Raw genomic sequence first — 18,782 nt, 5'->3', positions numbered from 1 at the left:
GCTATCCAATAAGTTTCTGGACTGCATTGGAGACAACTTTCTGTTTCAGAAGGTTGAAAAAGCTACCAGAGGAGAAGCTGTTCTGGATTTGGTTTTAACAAATAGGGAGGAGCTAGTTGAGAACTTGAAAGTGGAAGACAGTATAGGGGACAGTGATCACGAAATAATAGAGTTCATGATCTTAAGGAAAGGTAGAAGGGAGACCAGCACAATTGAGGTAATGGATTTCAGGAAGGCAGATTTTGATAAGCTCAGAGAACTTGTAGGTAAGGTCCCATGGGAAGCAAGACTGAAAGGAAAAACAACTGAGGAGAGTTGGAAGTATTTCAAAGGGACGTTGTTAAGGGCCCAAAAGCAAACAATTCCGCTGTGTAGGAAAGATAGAAAATATGGCAAAAGACCAGCTTGGCTGAACAAGGAGATCTTGCATGATCTCAAAATAAAAAAGGAGTCATATAAAAAATGGAAACTAGGACAACTAACAAATGATGAATATAGGCAATCAACACGGGAATGCAGGGGCAAGATTAGAAAGGCAAAGGCACAAAATGAGATCAAACTAGCTACAGGCATAAAGGGAAACAAGAAGACCTTTTATAAATACATTAAAAGGAAGAGGAAGACCAAGGACAGGGTAGGCCCACTGCTTAGTGAGGAGGGAGAAGCAGTAACAGGGAACTTGGAAATGGCGGAGATGCTCAAAGAGGGTATGTCTACACTACCCCCCTAGTTCGAACTAGGGGGGTAATGTATGCATACCGAACTTGCTAATGAAGCCCGGGATTTGAATTTCCCGGGCTTCATTAGCATAAAGCCAGCACCGCCATTTTTAAAAGCCGGCTAGTGCGAACCCCGTGCCGCGCGGCTACACGCGGCACGGACTAGATAGTTTGGATTAGGTACCCCACCAGTTTCCAGTACTTCTGCTCTTTGCTCCCTTTGGGTTCCTGAAGTAGGGACATAGCCAGGCTCAACTGACGGAGGCCAACTCTAGCTACGTAGGATATGTTTACACTTGCACCCTCTTTCCAAAAAGGGATGCAAATGTAAAGAGTGAAAACTGTAAATGAAGCCACCAGGGACACATACAATGGGCCTGCAAAAAAATGAACCAGCTGAGCACTTTGCAGAGAACAGGCCATCGCCCTGCTGGGAGAGGCTCCATCGTGCACAGACTCTGCGCAGGGCCAGACTGCTGGGAGGAGGCTCTGGCCATCGACTTTCTTCCCCTCTCTGTTACCTCCTGCACCTGGGACTGAAAGGGACGTGGGCTGCAGGCTGGTCCTGCCCAGCTGCCTTTCCCAGTGGAAGCAGAAAATGCTAATGGAAGGGCTCACACATTGTCCCCAATGCACTCGCCTGAGGGCCTGAATTCTTGCTGCCCCTGGGTGCACCCTAATGCCCTCCTGGGGGGCAGGTTCACCAGCTCACACCCCTCCTGTCACACAAAGCTTGCAAACAGGGTTGATTTTCCTCCATCTCCTCTTGCTTGCTACTGTGCTAAAAGAAATCCTGAAACCAGCCCCATCTCCTGTCACTGGAGAGATGGCCCTGTGCTGGGATATGAGAGTATCCCAGTGATGCTCCTCGCAGCCCAGGAGAAGAAGGGGGCTCTGGGTGGAAGGAACCCAAGTAAAACAGGTCCCAGTGGGCATGAACTGGGCACCAGCTTGGCCCAGTTGAGTGAGGGGAGGTTGGTCCCATGGTGTCAAGGGCAGAGCTCAGGGCTCTGCTGCTGCTGGCAGGGAAGAAGCTGGGAGGCAAGGTGCTGGCAGCAAGAGATTCCGGCTTCTCTTTGCCCTGGGTCTGCCGGCCACCAGCCACCTCGACCAACCCTCAAACCAACTGGACTAGCCAGCCCATGTCACAGTGAGTCACTAGTGGCCCTGTCAGAGAAGAGCCATTGGCAGCTGCAGAGACATCCCATCAGCTGCCTGAGGCGCCTCTCTTGAAAGGGCCGCTGGTGAGCTGCACTTTTGTAGGCCGGCTAGCTCAGCTGGTTAGAGCATGGTGCTAATAATGCCAAGGTCATGGGTTCAAGCCCCAGGCTGGCCAAAGAGATGTTCCGTTCAGTAACTACCCTTCCTTCAGTTGCCTGCTATGGACAGGGAAGCAGAAACAAGCAAAAGTCTGAGAGCTTTGCAGGAAGCAGGGCAGAGATCTGGTAGGGGGAGGCTCCAGCCTGCACAGCCCCAGTGGCTAAAAGGGCCTGGGCCTGGCTTCCTGTCCCCAACACAGGGGACCTGATGCCCAAATTCCTGCTGCTGCAGTGGCTACCTCAAGGCACCAGCTGGGGGGCAGGTTCTGGAGCCCAAGCCACACAGGGAGACTCAATATGACGGGGAGGCCTGGAGCGTGTGAGCCCTGCACAGAGGCTGCTGCTGGGGGCCTGCTTCAGTGGCCCAGCAGCTCAAGTTCCCCTGAACCAGCTTCTCCCCCTGAAGCCACCCCCCAGAGCTGCTGAGGCCCCTGACATGAGGCAGTGGGACCATCAGAGGAAGGTGCCAGCCTTAGCCCTTCCTCCCAGGGTCTTTCCCCAGCCCTTCCCCAGTTCTACATTCCCCACATAAAAACCAGAGAGTTTGTTCCTTCAACAGGGAAAAGTCCTGATTGTGTTACCAGGAGGGGGAGGGGGAAAGGAAAGTGGGAAGGGGGGGTGTTGGGGTGTGTTTGGGGGCGGGGGAGGCACAGAAGGCAAAAAATGAGGGGTAAAGTTCGTTCGAACACAGGGGCTGGGTTTAAACCACTGCAGAAAACAGGACTCTGCCCCTGGATCTTCCCTGTCCTCTCCAGAGCCCTTAGGCTGGCACTGGGGAGGCCTGAGTCAAGACAGTGCCCAGTGAAGGGGGAGGGAAGGGCTGGTACTTGGGGTGGGACCGGGGGCTGTTCTGAAAGGCTGCAGGCGCCGTTAGACCCTTTTCTCCTTCCCTGTCTCACCCCAGCGCTGAGCAACACTCAGTGTCGGTCTGAGCATCCGTCCTGCTCTGGGACGTCTCTGTGGCAGGAACCTGCCCAGGCGGCTCTCGCAGTGAGGCCCCTCCCTGGCAGCACCGAGCAGTGAGAGCTGAGTGAAGGGGGAGGCAGGCCCAGGGGGAGAAGGCTCCATGACTGTGTCAGAGGGAGGCTCTGCCCTGGCCAGTGGGGAATCGTTGCCTCTCCGAGGGGCCCAGGCCTGGTGGGTCATTTCCCCAGGTTACTGAGTGGGGGCTGGAGCCAGTTCTGGGTTGTCTCCGTCAACAACCAAACTGAACCAATGGATCTTGTGCCGACCTGACACTGCGCTGGGCTAGTGCTGTGTGTGCCACAGAGCTTCCTGCAGGGCTGCCCACGCAGCAGAGGGGAGGGGCAGTTTGAGTCACCCAGCTCAGCCCCTTCTGAAAATGGCAAGTGTTGTCTTAGCAGTGAGGGAGAGGTGGGAAAGAGGCCCTGAGTGAACCTCTTGGGTCACAGCTGCTGTAACATGTGGTGAGAAAAATGACTAGGGAGCAGTTATATAAAAGTCGATGACAGTTTCCCTGACTGGGAATTGAACTCAGGCCACAGCAGTGAGTGTATTGGAGCCTAACCACTAAACCATCCAGAACAGGCTATGTTGCTCTCTTATACTAGCCATTCACAGGCCATTTTCTGTCCACTTCAGGATTGGAACAGCCAAAAAGAACATCAAAGCAGCCATACTGGGTCATGCCAGTTGTCAAACTAGTCCAGGATCCTGTCTCATGACAGCAGCCAATTGCATAGTCCCGAGGGAATCCTCAGGACAGACAGTTATTAAGTGATTCCTCCATTCCCAGCTTCTGGAATACACCAGCTAGAGACACCTGCCCTGTCCATCCTGGTTAAATGCCATTGATTGACCTTTCCTGCATTAAATTATCCAATTCTTTTTTTTGGACCTTCTTGTAGATTTTCCCTTTGCAACATCCTCTGGCAAGGAGTTCCACTGGGTGCAAAAATGCTTCCTCTTTAACTCGGTTACTTACCAGTTTCATTCTGTCACCCTGGTTCTTAAGTAGGTGAAAAAATAATTTCTTATTTGCTTTCTGCACCCCTGTCATCATCACATAAACCCCTGTCCCGTCGCCCCTTGCTTGTCCCTTTCCCAAGCTGAGAAGAAGAAGTTCCATGAGCTCCTGGGAGCTGCTTTCCCAAGAAGAGGCATTTCCAGCAGAGAAGATGGCCAAGCCCAATCCCCTACACAAAGCCCCTGGAAATACCAATGGAGGTTGGGAAAGTTCCCTCTCGGGCAGCGCTACGGAATGGATCCGGCTGGCCATCGGGCTGACTAACCCATCAACAGACGAGTCCCCATGAGACTTCTCAGCCCAAGTGCAGAGACTGTGGAGTCCCCCACTCCCAGCCCAGGGGCAGAGGGGCAGCGCCCTGAGGAGGCAGGTCCTGAGCAGCAGAGACCTTTGGAGGGAACAGAGACAAGGGAGACGTGAGGTGAGAGGAAGGAGAACAAGTCGCCTCTTCTCAAGCGAGACGTGGTGGGAAACTGCTGGTTCCGGTGCAGACTCTTGCATTGTTATTGTGGAATAACGGCCATTGTTCCAAAAGAACTTTTGTGTGTGGACAAAACCTGCACAGCCTAAGAAATATGATTGGCAGCTCCTCCCCACAATCCTTTTGTCAATTGAAGTGCAGGGCTCTGAAGACATGGACCCAAGGTAACAACCTTGGTTGCTTTCTGCTAAGGCCACGCTGGAGGGAAAAAGACAGGCTCCTTTGAGCTGAAGTTGAACCAGCGACCTAATGATTACTTGCCAAACACACACTACAGTCCGCCACTCTGCCAGCTGAGCTATTGAAGGTACCTGAATAACATTAGTTTGTCCAGGCTGTCCCTTCTGCAAGTCTCAGGGCAACTGCTCCCCCAAGTAGATGGCATTGCTGATGAGGGGCAGAGGAGCGCAGGGGCTGTCACAGGTACTTCACATGCAGACAAACCCCCTGAGTGAAACCTGAGCTAGATCCATCCATGTCACAGCAAAAGGAAGAAAGTTGGGTTCTTCTCATGTGTCGTCTTTGTTCCAGAGTCTCTAGGGGTGCGGCACCGAAACCTTTTGTGCTGGCCGTAATGTTTTGTTTTATTTCAAATAAAGTTTGATCAACTAACATGAGACAGTTCAAACACTTAATCGTTTAATGATTTCAATTAAACTTTTCTCCCCAGCTGCAGCCCTAGAGAAATGGCTGGGGTGTGATTATGTCATTAGTGGCGAGTGTCCATTAGTAACCAAGAGTCCATGGAAAGGTTTGAGGAGGGCCGGGGCTCAGCAAAGGGGTGGGGTCTTGGGGAAGGGACGGGATAGATCCTGGCTTGCCCTGACATTTAAAAGGTGACCCTGGGGGCATGTGGCCCCCTGAGCAGCCTCCGATGTTCCCTGTGTGAGCCCCAGAACCAGCCCTGAGTGAGGGGGGCAGAGGGGGAGCAGCTCACACATGCCAAGGGGCTGGCCAGGGACAGGACATGAGCCTGCCAGGCAACAGTGACATCACAAGGAACTTTTGCAGCACCTCAGCTCATTGGTTGGGAGGCAGTGACCTCACAGAGGGACCATGGCAACAGCCAGGTGGGACAGGCTGCAGGGCTGGGGCATCTCAGAGACCCCCATGGCCTGGCTGCCTGGAATCTCCTTTGTGAGGTTTCCCCCTGAGGGCAGAAGGGATTGAGGGTCCCAGCTGGGAGTGTCTCTGTGGAGATTTCCCCTTTCCCCAGGCTGCAGTGGGAGGGGCTGGGGGAGGCAGGGTTACAGGAGGGGCTGGCACTGAACTGAAGAGAGATCTGGGAGAAGCAAGAGGAAGGGCTGCAAACACCAGCTGAGAATGGGCTGTTGTACAAAGCTCAGTGCTCGTAACAAACCCAAACACCCATTGGCTACATCTACCCTGCAGGCTTCTTACACAAGAACTGTTTTGTGCAAGAGTTCTTGTGCAAAATGTCTTGTTCAAGAGCACATGCACACTGCCATGTGCTTTTGCGCAAGAATGTCTGTGGCAGTGTGCACGTTCTCTTGTGCAAGAAAGCTCTGATGGCCATTTTAGCCAGAGGGATTTCTTGCACAAAAAAACCCTGTTACCCATTCATACTACCTTCTTGTGCTGGAGCTCTTGCACAAGAGGGTTTATTCCTCATGGGGAGAGGAATAACTCTTGCCCAAGAAGGCCTCTTGAGTCATAAATTTAGTTGCTCAAGAATGCGCGTGCAGTGTAGATGCTGCTCAAGTTTTTCCGCAAGAACGGCCATTCTTGAGCAAGAAGCCTGCAGTGTGGATGTAGCCCCTGGGTGCCCAGAGAGGGGCTGTCTAGTCACAGTCTGGCTCAGCGCGCTCTGCAATGGGAAGATGTCCACGGAGCAGGCAGATGGCAGCAGCACAGGGCTCTGGTGGGCCCAGCATCCAGAGGAGCGTTTCCGATACGAGTGTTTACTGACAGTGTCCGTCTCTGGTCTGATTTCACAGTGTGGTGAGACACTGGCACCCACAGCAGCATGGATGGGCTGGCTGGAGGGTGGCGGGTAGGAGCAGTGGCAAGGGCAGAGAGTGAGCCTCATTTGCATATCTAATGAGCCACCATTGTTGTGGAAGAGGCTCTTGGCCAGAAGGTGCAGGGGACAATCAGCGGGCGCAGGGTTATTTTTTCTCCTCCCTGGGCTGATGTGGCTAGAACTGAGGAGAAGAAAATCCTCTTCCCTTCTCCTGAGAAGATGGAAATTGCAGTTGGTTCTCTCTCTGGTTCTACTAAAGCTGGACCCCAGGACTAGACTTTTTCTTTCTAAAACCCTGGGGAAAACTGAGAGCCAATTGCTCACAGGCTGAGACAATGGAAAGCAGCCAACACTCCAGCTCAGCCTGATTGACAGTTTGGACAGGCCAGTGAGGAAAGTGAGAGGCCAGGCCCGTCCTCCCTGTGAGCTGGGATTGTTCTGGGTCTCTCTGAGCAAGGAGAGAGCAGTGCAAGCTGTGTGGAGAAGAAGTCCTGCAGCAACAGAGCCAGACACAGACAGCCCAAGGAGTGCAAGCTGTGTGGAGAGTCAGTTTTGCAGCAACAGAGCCAGGCACACACAGCTCAAGAAGCACAGACCCTTTGGTGAGCAGCAGACTGGCAGTGCTCAGAGAAGCCAAAAGGGACAGAGAAGCAACGCAAGGGGCTGGAGACTGACAAGGCAGCACAGCCTACAGCTGGGTGTGGTGAGCAGCTGGGACCAGCAAAGTGCAGGGAGAGGCTCTGGGCGGGGAGATATCACCAGCCAAGAGGCCCAGCAGGGCCCATCCTTGCTGGGTGTTTGCAGCCTTCTCCCTTTCCTCTCCCAGAGGTTCAGTGCCAGCCACTGCAACCTGGGGAAATCTCCCCAGAGACACTCCCAGCTGGGACCCTTCTGCCCTCAAAGGCGATTCCAGGCCATGGGGGTCCCTGAGATGCTCCAACCCTGCAGCCTGTCCCACCTGGCTGTTGCCATGGACCCTCTGTGAGGTCACTGCCTCCCAGCCAATGAGCTGAGATGCTGCACAAGGCCCTTGCCATGTCACTGCTGCCTCCCAGGGCTCATGTCCAGCCCCTTGGCATGTGTGAGCTGCTCCCCCTCTTCCCCCCTCACTCAGGGCTGGTTCTGGGGCTCACACAGGGAACATCAGAGGCTGCTCAGGGGGCCACATTGCTAGGCCAGGGACCCTCCTGTGGGGCTGTGAGTGTTGCTGTCCCTGCAGTACAGACAGGGCCGTAGAGCCTCAGGAGGCTGCAGTGGTGGGAGACACTTCCCTGTTTTGGGGAATTGGGAAGGAGAAGAGATGTTAAGGCCCATGACTTGGAGCCAGCTACTGATACCCATGAAAGCTGATTTTCAGAGGGGTGTGATCAGCCCTTCCTGTGTATCTGGCTTCTTCAAAGGGGCTTAATCAGCAGTTAAAAGTTGAAGAAGGAACATTTAGAAGGTGAATTTCTGTCTCTGGCACTGTCCCACCTGGGGTGACAGTTTCCTCTCACTGATAAAGAATTTACATTCCTCTGCTTCCTGAGACAGTTGGCAAGGATGCTCCACAGTGGTTCTCTCTCTCTCCAGAAGCTGTTCAGACCCCTCCCTACCAAATGCTGGTGTTAGGTGCAGCTCTGAGTGCTAAAAGCCCTGGTGTACAAAGTCAGAGTCAGAATGAAGGGGATGCATTTTGCTCTAGAAGTGACAGCCAGAGGGAGGTGGCTGTAGCAGAGCAGGGTCTGTCTGGAGACAAAGCGGAGCCTGAGGATGAGAAGGCCCATGCGAGGCAGAGACTCCAGAGCAGTGGGGGGCTAGTTATTTGGTTTGGCAAACTGACAGACAATCCCTGAGCATGGTGCGGGCAAAGCCCATGGGGACTACCCAGTGCATCAGATTTTATTATTTTCCTTGTTTGGCGGTTTAGAAATCACGTCTGAGCTGGTGGATTATTCTTATTGTGTGTAACTAAGCATTGCAGCCCAGGGATTTTCCTTGCATAATTAATTGGGGTCCGTTTTTGCACAAGCGGCTTCTGCATAAAGAGGAGCTGAGTAGACTGGGGCTCTTCCTGCCTCCTGCTTCCCCTGGTTCCAGCCTGACCTTGGGCCTGTAGTGCGTCCTTGGCAAGTAATCCTTAGGTTGCTCTGCAATTGACAAAAAGTTTGTGGGTATGAGCTGTCAATCACACTTCTTGGCTGCACAGGCCTTGAGACCCCTCCAAGGCTGGAGGGAAATGGGGAATGGTTGTGTGGAAGAAAACATTGTCCTCACTCTGAGTTTGTGAGCAACAAGTAGCCAGAGGCAGTTTTATTACGAGCTGCAGCAAGGGAAAAACTGGTTCGGACAGGGGGGAAGTCCCCCCCCCACCGAGGCAGATCTTCGAATACAAGCAATTATGAAGCAGTTTATATACTGTCTATTAAATATAATAACAATAACAATTAGTCTCCTTCCCATTACAAACACCAATGGCTAACAGTTATTTAGTTCCACCCAGATGCTCCTTATCTCAAGGTCCCTAACAGAGTCAGCATTCTATCCTTATCTCCGTATGGAGGCGAGAGGCGAAGGCAGCTTCTAATTACAGATCTCGCGTTGTCAGGCCACAGACTTAGCCTCTCTTGTTAACAAGACCAAGATGGCTGCACACAAATTCCCTTATTCCCTTTTCCTGCCTCCACAGTTGCAACTTGGAATTCAGAGGTGTTGTCCAGGACCATAAATTTGAACAGTTTTGGAGACACTTTTCTTTTTTCCGAAGAGGCTTTTCTGACATTTGACCCATCTACACGGGCGCAAATGTGGGGAAAACCTCCTTTTTGGGAAGAGCCTTATTCCTAATACAATGAGGAATACAGGCCCACTTTCTTGGAAACTGATCTAAAAGAGTCAACCCATTCCATGAACCCAGCAGAGTTTTTCACAAATACAAAAGCTATCCTGGAAAAGCTCTATAGCAGGGCTGTAGGCAAGTAGGGCACCGTGGTTTAGTTGGCTAAAGCACCTACCTTGTAAGCAGGAGTTCCTGGGTTCAACTCCCAGTGGTGCCTTGTTGTAGCCTTTGCTCATCTTTTCCTGTGTGCTTCTGAGACACAGAAGAGGTCTCCCTTGGCCACCCATGGAACTGCTGGTACAGGAAAAGGCTGATTGGGGAGGAGCATTGGGAAGAAGGAAACCACAATCCTGGAGCAGGTGCAGAAGCTGCTGTGACTGGCACTGGCAAGGCAGGGCTCTGACTCCAATTGCTGAGACAGGAGAGCCAGCACCACATGCCCTTGTTGTTCCCTTGGGGTATCACTGCCCAGAGACTCTGCAAGGGATGCAAATGTAGACACTCAATCTTGGAAATGAAGCTGGGATTTAAATATCCTGCACTTCATTTGCATATTCACAGACCGGTGCTATTTCAAAATACTTTATTTTGCAATACAAAACGCTGTTGAGATTCGCTTATTGCGGGAGAAAACCCTTCGTCAGAACTAACCTTTAAACCTCATTTCATAAGGAGTAAGGGGGATTTTGAAAGAAGGGTTTTCTTTCCAAAGAGCTGTGTCTAGACAGCGCCTGGTAGTTCAAAATAGCAGATTTCGAAATAGCAGCCAGACATGATTATGCAAATCTCCGCTTCATTTGCAATGTCACTCAGCTGAATTTGCATTTCTCTCTGGAAAGAGGAATGACGTGTAGACAAACCCTCACACAGGGGAGATGCAGAGATCAGAATTTCCCCGCCTCCCTCAGCTTGTCTGGCTCCTTTGCCCCATTTCCTGCCTCCTTGCCTGAAAGGGACCCCAATGGGACCCAATGGCTGAAAGGGACAGCAGCTGCTAACTGGTAAGGGCTGGGGGGAGAAGAGCAGCAACAAGACCCTGGAAGCAAGAAGGACCTTCCCTGGCCACCCACCATTCAGCCTGACAAGTCTGAAGGGGGAATTTGACTGACAGTCTCCTCTGGGCTAGAATTCCAGCTCCCACAGCGATCACTGGAAAGGGGCAGCCCAGTAGGGACTGAAAACCACTGCTCCAGGTGAGGTTTGAATTCACACCCTCAGCATGTCTCCTATGCACACTGCTTTATCAATACTGCGCACTGACCCATGGCACCACTGGAGCAGACATTTCAGAGTTTTCTCCAAAGTCCTTACATTGAGAAAGTGAAGAAGCACAAAGTAGAATTGAGCCAGAGGGGCAAGAAGATCAATTCTCAAGGACTTACACAAACCAACATTTCCCCAGCACATCCCCATCAGCCCACAGCCCTGTTCCATATCTAGGGCCAGCACTGGGTGGGCAGTCGTCAAAGAGGCAGCGACTCACAGGAAGAAGTCGGGGGCGGGGCTAATGAGATGATCTTGATTTGTCAATACCAAGCTGTGACCAAGAACAGCAAGGTAAGGATTGAACACCAGGGAAGTTCCTGCCACATGCCAGCACCTGCCAAAGCCTGGGATTGAACCAGGGACCTTTAGTCTAATGCTCTCTCCACTGAGCTACTTTGGCTGTGGGGCATGGATCTCTCTAGCCTGTAATTCTCTGTCCAGGATGTTTGGCAGCATGTCGTCATGCCCAGCCCAGGAAGGCCAGACTGGCCTTTCCACAGCGCCCCTCCCCCACAGCCCAGAGCCAAGGTTCCCTCTAAGCCAGGCCTGGGCAATACAGGCCAGCGGGCTGGATCCAGCCCATGAAGCCACCCAACATGGCAGCAAGAAGCCTCAGGCAGATTCCCTGCTCGCCCTGCCCCCACGCACAGCTGAGAGAAGGGGCTGCTGGGCCCTTTGTGTCTCTCAGCTGCAGAGGAAAAGGCTTCATGCCTGGGCCCTGCTCCCAGCTTGTTTGTGGCCAATGGGAGCTGCCTGCTTGAAGCCCTGGCCAGTCCCCACAAGCTCTTATTCACCCAGGCATGTGACCTGTACCCCCTGTGCAGGGAAGGGGCTGCCTGAGAAATGTGCTTGGCTGCTGGGAGTGTCTCCCAGTCACCCCAGCCCCTCCCTTCCCTCAGCCCACTGGCCCTCCCTGTGATGGAAAAGGGCAGAGACTTGGCAGAGTTCATTAACACAGATGAGGTTGGTTTCCCTGAGTGGGAATCGAACCCAGGCCACAGCAGTGAAAGTGCTGGATCCTAGCCACTAGACCACCAGGGAGATGCCTCTGAGCCCCTCAAAGGGAGGTTCCTCTGTCTCCTCCCCTGGCTGGACCTTGGCGAGTCGAACGTCCCCCAAGTGTCCCCCAGAATAGTTGTGAGCACAAGGCGGAGACGATCCTGCCAGGGTGGGGGCCAGAGGCTGAGCAGCTCACAAGGGTCATTCAGCAGCAGCACACGGCTGCCATCCCCCAGCCCATCGTGGGCTTGTGCGTCTCCCCCTCCCACCGCCCTGCTGGGAACACAAACAGGACTTTTCCCTGGGGAAAGAACAAACTCTCTGGTTTCTCTGTGGGGAATGTAGAACTGGGGAGGGGCTGAGGGAAGAGCCTGGGAGGGGGGAGGAGGTGGGCGAAAAGGGGAGGAAGGAGGAGGGGGGGCTCGGGGATGGGGCTGGGACTGGCGCCTGCCTCGGATGATCCCACTGCCGCATGCGCAGGGACCTCGGCAGCCGTGGGGCGCGTCAGGGAGAGAAGCTGGAGGAGCAGGAGCAAGTTTGGGTTCAGGGGGCGGCTGCTGGGCCTCTGAAGCAGGCGACTAGCAGTTGGCAGCAGCTCTCTGTGCCGGGCACGTGCTCCCGGCCTCCTGGAGATATTGAGCCTCCCTCTGTGGCTGGGCTGGGGAGCCAGGCCCCTGCAGGCAGTCCGGGGGCAGCGGGAATTTGGGCATCAGGTCACCCCATTAGGATGAACAAACATTTTGTTACTAACTCTTTGGCCAACTCAGCTTGCTGCGGGGGAAGGAATTCTCTCTTGTTAACTCTGTGCCCTCAGGAAGGGACCAAACCAAATAGGGGCCAGGCCCCACCTGGGGACTCCAACCTCAATCCTGAGACCAAGGGGTTTACAAGCCAAATAATCAAAGTTTGCTTCACTTCTCCTTCCCACAACCCTGCAGAACCTCAAAGGCCACAGACCCAGCGGCTGGGGGAGCCGTGCACTCCTCTCCCATCAGCCTTTTCCTGAACCAGCAGCCCCATGGGTGGCCAGGGGAGGCCTCTTCTGTGTCCCACAAGGACCTAGGAAAATGTGAGCAAAGGCAGCAATAAGGCACCACTGGGAGTTGAACCCAGGATCTCCTGTTTACAAGGTAGGTGCTTTAGTCAGCTAAGCCATGGTGCCTTCCTCAGGCAGTTTGGTGAAACTGCTCTATGGTCCCAGACAACACCTTTGACTCCCAACGTGCCGCCATTCCCCATTTCCTTCCCCTGCCGGCGTCTGGCTCCCTGGGCACAGAAAGCGACAGCTCAGTGTAGAGAGGCTCTAACGTGCACATCTCCCCCAGCTGCTGGGACTCTAGAGTTGGCCTTGAGGTTTGGCACAGTTGGGAGAGGGAGAAGTGCAGCAAACATTGATCATCTGGCTTGTAAACCCCTGTGTCTCAGGGTCTGGGTTGGAGTTGTGGAAACCATTTCATATTTAGCTAGAAGCCATCTTGTATAACAGAAACCATTTCAGCTTCTTGCTTCTGCACATAGACCAGAGTGAACTTTCTGTCACCCGGTGTGAGAGGTCTACAGGATGGGCTACTGGAATGTGTTAATTGAGCTGGTTGAGAGAGACGCTTCACTCCCTCGCACCTGCCCTCTATCTTGCTGAGAACGGGTTCACTTTTCTAAGTTTCATTGATGATTTCTGTAATTGGATGCCCTGACGTCAGACTGTTTGGTTAAGGGTATAAAGATACTAGGGTTGATTGTATTAGCAGCCTGACTGGGCCCGGCTCTGCTGAAACCACATTTGGCACTTTGTGCCTTATTGAGCAATAAAGCTGTTTATTAGCCGCCAAACCAGAGAGAAGCTTTTGCTTCAACAGAGACCCCAGGGGGCCGGCCTCCTTTGGTTTGGTCCCGTCCAGAGGGCACAGAATTAACAAGAGAGAATTCCTTAACCCCACAGCAATCTGAGCTGGCCAAAGGGTTAGTAACAGAATAGTTTCCCAAGTTTAAACTCAGGCAAGAAATCTTCTGTGGTATTGTGGTCATTGTGTTTTCTTAACATGCAGCAAGTCCTTAGTACAAGGGCAGGTAGAAACACAGGCTCTTGAGGTGTCCTTTCTGATAGGACAGGCATGTTCTACACTGAGCCGGGGGGCTTGGGTAGCTTATTTCCATACTCAGAGTTGTACAGAGGAGTTCTGGTTGGAGGGGAGTTCCTCTTCTCTTCTCCCCTTTTCCTTCTTGCTGGTCTCCTTCTTGGATCCCAGTTTATACAGTGAAAATTGAGTCCTGCTTAGCAATATTTTAACCAATTATTTTAGCATAATATTCCTAACCAGTCATAAGACACTATTATGATTTACCTAACAAATCATACTCCTCCACCTTAGTTGGTTTACATCTAGCAAAATTAATTATTCAGCAGACAGAAACAGCTACAAACCAGACAGCCATCACACAGACAAACAATGGGAAAGGGAGGACAATAAATCATAGAATGCCCATTGCACAACCACAACTATTGGTAAGCAGTTTCTTGCCAGTCAAAATAGTGTTTAAGTTTTCTCTACTCAACTTGAGATCTGTTTTTTATCTGGTAACAGTGGGTGACATTAGGATACAATCCCCTTCTCACAGCCTTAGGTAATTCTGTTAGGCTACGTCTACACTGGCATGAATTTCCAGAAATGCTTAAAACGGAACAGTTTTCCGTTATAAGTATTTCCGGAAAAAGAGCGTCTACATTGGCAGGATGCTTTTCCGGAAAAGCACTTTTGCGATTGGGCTTTTTTGCGGAAAAGACTACTGAGCTGCCTACACTGGCCCTTTTCTGGAACAGTTTTCCGGAAAAAGGACTTTTGCCCGAATGGGAGCAGCATAGTATTTCTGGAAACGCAGCTGATTTCTTACAGTAGATCGTCAGTGCTTTTCCGGAAATTCAAGGGGCCAGTGTAGACAGCTGGCAAGTTATTCCAGAAAAGCGGCTGCTTTTCCGGAATAAGTGGCCCAGTGTAGACACAGCCTTACAGTGTGTTATGACTGGATAGTGAAATTATACTAAATAATTGGTTAAGGTAGAACTAAGCGGTACTTGAATTTCTCTTTATAAACTGGGGTCCAAGAAGGAGACCAGCAAGAAGAAGGAAAAGGGGAGAAGAGAAGAGGAAGGAAAAGGGAAAGGAAGACCAAGAAGGAGGAGAGAAGACCTTGAAACAGAACTCACCTCCAAGGCAGCCTAAGAGCAGAATGGCCGGGACTCCTCTGCACAGCTGTTGAAATGGTTTGCTGTGTGAATTCTATGGTGGGTGACATTAGGCCTGCACGCTGCAATTTTTTACCAGTTTCCCTGGCTCTCCTTTGCATGGAGCTGTGATGGCTGAGTGGTTAAGGCCTTGGACTTGAAATCCAGTAGGGTTTCCCTGCGCAGGTTCAAATCTTGCTCACCTCTTCCTCGGGCAGCAAGGACCTCTGTGAGTTACCAGCAGTGGCACTGTTACTGTTGGCATCGGGACTGAACTAATGGGTGAGCTAGTGGGGAAGCTGCCATCAAACACTGCATGCCTGGCTCCTGACAGGCTGCAGCTGCTCCAGGGCTGGGGCTGCATTAAACTCCACAGCACCTGTCAGCAGTGCCCTTCCCCATGCAGCTGTGGGGCTCTGCATGGCCTGCCCCAGGGGACCCTGGGTTGCGTGGCAGGGCCAGGCTGGGCAGCACAAGAGCATCCTGCTACCACAAGCTCCATGTATGGAGGGGGAGGGGCTGTATGTGCATCCAGGGTGGAGCCGCACATGCACTGTGAGCCCGGGGGCAGTGCCACATGCCCAGGGCGCTAGAATGGCTCAGCTCAGGCCAGCAGTGGTCAGCATCTAACTAATTGCACCATTAGGCCATGTCTTCACTCTTCACTCAGGTGGAGATTTCTGCTGCAATCCATCTCCCAGAGTTTGATTTAGCAAGTCTAGATAAGACTCTCTAAATCAAACCCAGAGGGCACCTGCACCAATACACACTGCGCCTGCTCTTTGCTACCATCCTACTTCCACTGTGAGGACACCAGCAAACTCAACAAAAGGTAAAACCAACTCGAGCTATGTGTTGGGATATGGCAGAAAGAAGATACACATTGGCCTCACCACAAGGTGTTGAACCCAGGATCTTCTGCTTACAAGGCAGGTGCTTTAACCAGCTGAGCCATGGTGCCCTCCTTGAAAGCAGCCCTCAAACTGTTCTACTTTATGGTGCCAGAGAACATGTTCCCATTCCAAAGTGCAGCCGCTCACCGTTCCCCTCCAGCTCTTGCCATGACTCAAGGCCTGCGCAGCCCAAGACATTTGATTGGCAGCTGGTACCCAAAACCCTTTTGTCAATTGTAGCATCGAGCTCTGAGGGCACAGACCCAAGGCAGCTGCTTGGTCCTAAGGCCGGGCCTGCAGCCAGGGGGAGGGAGAAGAATCTCTCCTTTGAGCTGGAGTTGAATCAGCAGCCTAAGAACACTTGCCGAGCACCCGCTACAGGCCTCCGCTCTGCCAGCTGAGCTATGGAAGGTGCCTGGGGCAGGCTGCTTTGCCCAGGTTGGCAGAGCAGGGAGAACGGCGCCTTCCTAGCCCAGCCTTCTCCCCATCCCATCGCTGAGGGATCTTTCCCCCAATGCCAGCCCCATGCTCCAGGGCTTTGTAAAAGGGCCAGGCCAAGGTAACTCCTCCCTTGCTCCTACTGAGCCTCTGCCAGAGCTGCCCCTCCTCAGGTTCTGCCTTGCTCCAGCCTCCTCGCTCTGTCTGAGTCACTCCTGGAGCTGGTGGGACTATACACCTGCTGTCCTATGGGATGTGGCACTTCTTGGGAAAACCATCTCTCATTTCCCATGGGGAAAAGCAAGCCAGCACTGCCCAATCAAAGCTCAGAAGGTCACAGTTCTATACCCCAGGTGGGACTTGAACCCACAACCTCTAATTCCAAAGGCCAGTGCCTTGGCCATAAGGCCACTAGGAAAAAAAAAAGAAAGGACAGAAATTCTCTGTGCCAAAGGCGCACCCCTCACATTGGCTGGGCAGACATGTCCCTCCGCTCTACCCCAGCAGACATGTCTGCAGCCCCTGTCAGGGAGGTGGCTGGGCAGGTCTCTGCAGAGCTGAGCCCTGGCTGGCAGCAGTGCAGGCTGGTCGGCCACAGCCCTGGGAGAGCAGCTGGGGAGCTCGGCTGGGGGGCGACAGGCCCGTGTGCTCTGCTGCTCACTGACGAGCTGGCTGCCCAAGTGCCCACACAGATGCTTCTTCAATCCCCGCCCCCCTCAGCCGCCCACCCCCAGCCTCTTCCAGCACAGCCTGCCCCACCTCCCCCTACAGGGCTTCTACAGGGGCCTCTGTCCCAGGGGGAATGGGGAGCCCCTGCCCCCGGCACCCCCCCCCCCCCGCTGCTGCTCCCCCCAGAGCAGAGGATTCACTCGACACATATTCTAATGTACAGATTTCTAAACCTGGTGGAGTGTGTTTGAATGGGATTTCCTGAGATTATTTCTGTTCTTTAGTTTTCTAAGTGTTGTGTGAAAACATTCCTCATGAGGAGAAAGTGAATGCACATGAGTGTAGGTGTGTAAGGAAGTGGGTGCTAATAAGACTGTACTTTCAGGGATCATTTCTATAGTTGGTAACTAGAGAAATGCAGCTGAAAGTGGTTGGTCTCGCTAGCCATGAGGATGAGTGACAGTGTTCTCTTCTGAGCATGAAGCAAGCAGACGGTGTTGCTTTAATGTAATTGCTGTCTGCTGTTGATGATTGTTCTTTCTTTCCTGTTGGGAAGCTGGAGGAAGAGAGCACAGGCTGAGTGGTTAGCTACTGTCAAGAAGTTCAAAACGAGTTTTGCAGTAGAGAGGAATGGGGATTTCACTTTATTGTTTTGTCTTGGTTTTTGTTTAATTCCTGGATTTACTTGTAGGCTACATCTACACTGGTATGACTTTGTGCAAATACTTTTAATGCAAGAATTTTTGCATTAAAGCATTTGTACAGGAGAGCACCAACACTGGCATGTGCTTTTGCGCAAAAGCATTTGTGCCAAGGTAGATGCTCTCTTGTTTAAGAAAGCTCTGATGGCCATTTAACCATCGGGCTTTGTTGCGCAAGAAACTAACGTTGCTGTCTACACTGGCCCTCTTGCGCAAGAATACTTGACAAGAGGGCTTATCCGTGAGTGGGTGCGTCAGAGTATTTGTGAAAGAACCACTGATTTTGTACATTACAAACTCAGTGTTCTTGTGCAAATACTCACGGCCAGTGTAGACAGGCGGCAAGATTTTGCGCAAAATCTTGCCAATGTAGACATAGCCGAACTGCTCTGGTCGTGATCCTGATGTTTTCATGCTGTTCTCTCACCTGCTGCTGGGTCTTTTACCATGTGCTTCTCATACTGGATATAGCCAGCCCCTTGGATCTGCTTTGTGCCTTGTCCCTTATCTGTTCCCTAGTGGCCCTGTGGGAGGCAGAGACTAGCCGCAGCCCCGTGTTAATTATCCCTTGGGTTAGTGTCTTTCTCCCATAACGTGTAGCTAAGATATTTGTTAGTAACTGGCAGGCGCCGCGGGGGCTCACCCCCGAACAGAGACACACGACCTCAATATTGGTGCACAAGACAAAACGCACCCTGCTCCTGGAACAGGAACACTGACTGGGATGTGTCTCTGTGGCAGGAACCTGCCCAGGCGGCTCTCGCAGGGAGGCCCCTCCCTGGCAGCACCGAGCAGTGAGAGCTGAGTGAAAGGGGAGGCAGGACCAGGGGGAGAAGGCTCCATGACTGTGTGAGAGGGAGGCTCTGCCCTGGCCAGTGGGGAATCGTTGCCTCTCCGAGGGGCCCAGGGCTGGTGGGTCATTTCCCCAGGTTACTGAGTGGGGGCTGGAGCCAGTTCTGGGTTGTCTCCTTCAACAACTAAAGCCAACTGCTGGGCTAATGCTTCCCATGTGGGCTTCCTCCACTGCTGCCCACATGGGAGAGGGGAGGGGCAGTTTGAGTCACCGAGCTCTGCCCCTTCTGAAAATGGGAGGTGTTGTCTTAGCAGTGCCAGGGAGGTGGTGGGAAGGAGCCTCATGTAACCTCTTGGGTCACAGCTGCTGTCACATAGGTGAGAAAAGAGACTAAGCAGATGTCACATGAAACTGCAGGCTGGTTTCCCTGACTGGGAATTGAACCCAGGCCACAGCAGTGAGAGTGCTGGATCCTAACCACTAGACCATCAGGGA

The 18,782-nt window shown here is 52.6% G+C and overlaps 6 non-coding genes across 6 annotated transcripts; 4 read left to right on the top strand and 2 right to left on the bottom strand.

Annotated features, from left to right (window-relative positions):
- Positions 1 to 1,981: 1,981 nt before the first annotated feature.
- TRNAI-AAU (transfer RNA isoleucine (anticodon AAU)) lies at positions 1,982 to 2,055 on the top strand. The gene has a single exon. It is a non-coding gene; the product is annotated as a tRNA-Ile (tRNA).
- A 7,396-nt stretch (positions 2,056 to 9,451) lies between these two features.
- Positions 9,452 to 9,525, top strand: TRNAT-UGU (transfer RNA threonine (anticodon UGU)). The gene has a single exon. It is a non-coding gene; the product is annotated as a tRNA-Thr (tRNA).
- Positions 9,526 to 11,543: 2,018 nt separating this feature from the next.
- TRNAE-UUC (transfer RNA glutamic acid (anticodon UUC)) lies at positions 11,544 to 11,615 on the bottom strand. Its single transcript has one exon. It is a non-coding gene; the product is annotated as a tRNA-Glu (tRNA).
- A 3,301-nt stretch (positions 11,616 to 14,916) lies between these two features.
- On the top strand, positions 14,917 to 15,000 carry TRNAS-UGA (transfer RNA serine (anticodon UGA)). Its single transcript has one exon. It is a non-coding gene; the product is annotated as a tRNA-Ser (tRNA).
- A 2,162-nt stretch (positions 15,001 to 17,162) lies between these two features.
- LOC142824503 (small nucleolar RNA U3) lies at positions 17,163 to 17,378 on the top strand. Its single transcript, XR_012899362.1, has one exon. It is a non-coding gene; the product is annotated as a small nucleolar RNA U3 (small nucleolar RNA).
- A 1,332-nt stretch (positions 17,379 to 18,710) lies between these two features.
- Positions 18,711 to 18,782, bottom strand: TRNAE-CUC (transfer RNA glutamic acid (anticodon CUC)). Its single transcript has one exon. It is a non-coding gene; the product is annotated as a tRNA-Glu (tRNA).

Source organism: Pelodiscus sinensis, unplaced genomic scaffold (assembly GCF_049634645.1).
Source record: "Pelodiscus sinensis isolate JC-2024 unplaced genomic scaffold, ASM4963464v1 ctg35, whole genome shotgun sequence".
Lineage (NCBI taxonomy): Eukaryota > Metazoa > Chordata > Testudines > Trionychidae > Pelodiscus > Pelodiscus sinensis.
The sequence above is the reverse complement of the archived record's forward strand: the minus strand, read 5'-3'. Positions and strand labels throughout refer to the sequence as shown.